This window comes from Petaurus breviceps, unplaced genomic scaffold, assembly GCF_028583685.1.
Source record: "Petaurus breviceps papuanus isolate PSGF00001 unplaced genomic scaffold, PetGlider_PUasm1.0 128, whole genome shotgun sequence".
NCBI lineage: Eukaryota > Metazoa > Chordata > Mammalia > Diprotodontia > Petauridae > Petaurus > Petaurus breviceps.
Window position 1 is genome coordinate 11,120,847 of NW_027185664.1, and position 2,502 is coordinate 11,123,348.

Here is a 2,502-nt window from a genome sequence, read left to right on the forward strand (position 1 = left end):
ATCGTGTTACTCCCTTCCATGCCCTAGATCCCAAATGGGCAAAATCTCAGTCCCCACACATGCGTTGCATTGTAGCTTCCATGACCTCAAGGACTTCACATTCTTTTTTTCTCTTTGGGAGGTGAGGGGAGTAGGCAGTATAATGTATCTAGTAGCAGTAAGCCAGTTACAATGAAGTACATCATTTATACCTTGCTTATAAATTTTTATTTTCTTATAAACTTTTGTAAGTTCATGAAGTCCCTAGAAAGGTATCCAGATGTCACATGGTGTAACCTCATTTTACAGGTGAAGAAGCTGAGACCCAGAGAACTGGCTTTCTAAATTTCACAGGATGGTGACTAAGTGAGGAGTTGAACCCAGATCCTCTAACTCCAAACAAAAAACTCTTTCCGTTTTGGTCCTAGAGGCTGGAAAAGAAGTGGTGCACCTAGAGCTGCTTGAATCACTGTGAACTGATGGGAAACCAAATTTTGGGGACAACCTAGTGGCTTGTGCAGATATGGCATATGCTGCAGTAGCTCCTCCAAATCACATCCCTAGTGGGAAAATATGATAATACATCTGGGGTCCATGTCAAGAGTGTAAGAGAATCAACTCCAATGGGATTATTTCAGAAGAATGTTTGAACCTTGGAAATTAGCAAATACTACAAATCAGAATTTGACTTATTGTTTTGTGGATTGTGTATACTTAGCAAAGCAATGGAAAAATGTTAATTATGCAGATTCAGCTTTTCTCCCCAGCTCGGTGCCAGGTTCTGCTGCTTAAGTTGCATCCCTGAAACAAGATGGTGAAGGTCGGAGTCAATGGATTTGGCTGTATTGGGCGCCTGGTGACCAAGGCTGCATTCACTTCAGATGGAGTAGACATTGTAGCCACAATGACCCCTTCATTGACCTCAATTACATGGTTTATATGTTTCAATATGATTCCACTCATGGCAAATTCAAGGGCACTGTCAAGGCTGAGAATGGGAAGCAGGTGATCAATGGAAAAGCCATTACCACCTTCCAGGAAGGGGATCCCACCAATATGAAATGGGGAGATGCTGGAGCCAAGTATGTTGTAGAGTCCACTGGAGTCTTTACCACCATGGAAAAGGCTGGGGCTCATTGAAGGGTGGAGCCAAGAGGGTCATCATCTCTTCCCCTTCTGCTTATGCCCCAATGTCCGTGATGGGAGTGAACCATGAGAAATATGATAATTCCCTTAAGATTGTCAGTAATACTTCCTGCACCACCAACTGCTTGGCCTCCTTGGCCAAGGTCATTCATGACAACTTTGGTATTGTGGAAGGACTCATGACTATAGTCCATACCATTACTGCTACCCAGAAGAGAGTAGATGGCCCCTCTGGTAAGCTGTGGCGTGATGGGCGTGGTGATGCTCAAAACAGCATCCCTGCTTCCACTGGCGCTGCTAAGGCTGTAGGCAAGGTTATACCTGAGCTGAATGGGAAGCTCACAGGCATGGCCCTCTGTTTTCCTACTCCCAATATATCTGTTGTGGATCTGACCTGCCACCTGGAGAAACCTGCCAAATATGATGATATCAAGAAAGTGGTGAAGCAAGCATCAGAGGGACCCTTGAAGGGCATCTTGGGCTACATAGAGGACCAGGTTGTATCCTGTGACATCAATGGCACCATTCACTCTTCTACCTTTGATGCTGGCACTGATATTGCCCTCAATGACCATTTTGTCAAGCTCATTTCCTGGTATAACAATGGTTATAGATGGTTATAGGAACCGTGTAGTAGACCTCATGGTCTACATGGCCTCCAAGGAGTAAAATGGAAAGTCATCTTCATCCCCAGCCAAAAAGAGGAGATTCATCAATGGGGAGCCCACATTCCTAATCTGTGTTCCTATACTAGGGATCCCATGTCCCATTCCCATCCTTGTTCCAAAGCACCCCTGTATTAGGGGGAAGAAGCCTAGAGTACTGTATTGTGTACGTCAATAAAGTTGCCATATTCAGTGCAAAAAAAAACACCTTAAAAATATATCCTAAGTACTTTTTTAAATTAAAATTTTTAAAATTAGACATTTACCAAAGCATTGCTGAACCATGAGTATAGCAATGGCAATTGTTTTATATGTCACATGCTCTAAAATCATTTAATAAAACCCTACATGAGGTCTGAGTGGGAACGTAATGACCAACCAGGAGAACAGAGAAGACTTCCTGATGTCAGTGGCACTTGAGTTGGCCTTTAAAGGATAGGTTAGAATTCACTAGGGGAGATGTGAAGGTGGGACATTCTAGGCAGGAAACAAAAGTCATATGGTATATAACCCCCTCATCTCACAAGTAAGGGAACGGTGACCCAGAGCAGTTAAATAATTTGACACAGATTATATAGATAATAAGTGGCAAAATCAGGATTTGGACACAAGTCCCCCACTTCCAAATCTAGTGTTCTTCCCAATTTACTATTGTTTTCTTCTCTATTACCAGGTCTTGTTGAGATCTATCCTTTGAACATTTGCATTGCTC

General features: G+C 42.9%; 1 long non-coding RNA gene across 1 annotated transcript; it reads left to right on the forward strand.

Annotated features, from left to right (window-relative positions):
- Window positions 1-741: 741 nt before the first annotated feature.
- On the forward strand, window positions 742-1,939 carry LOC138172616 (uncharacterized). Its single transcript, XR_011171184.1, has 3 exons — window positions 742-835; window positions 985-1,287; window positions 1,739-1,939. It is a non-coding gene; the product is annotated as an uncharacterized lncRNA (long non-coding RNA).
- Window positions 1,940-2,502: the final 563 nt, after the last annotated feature.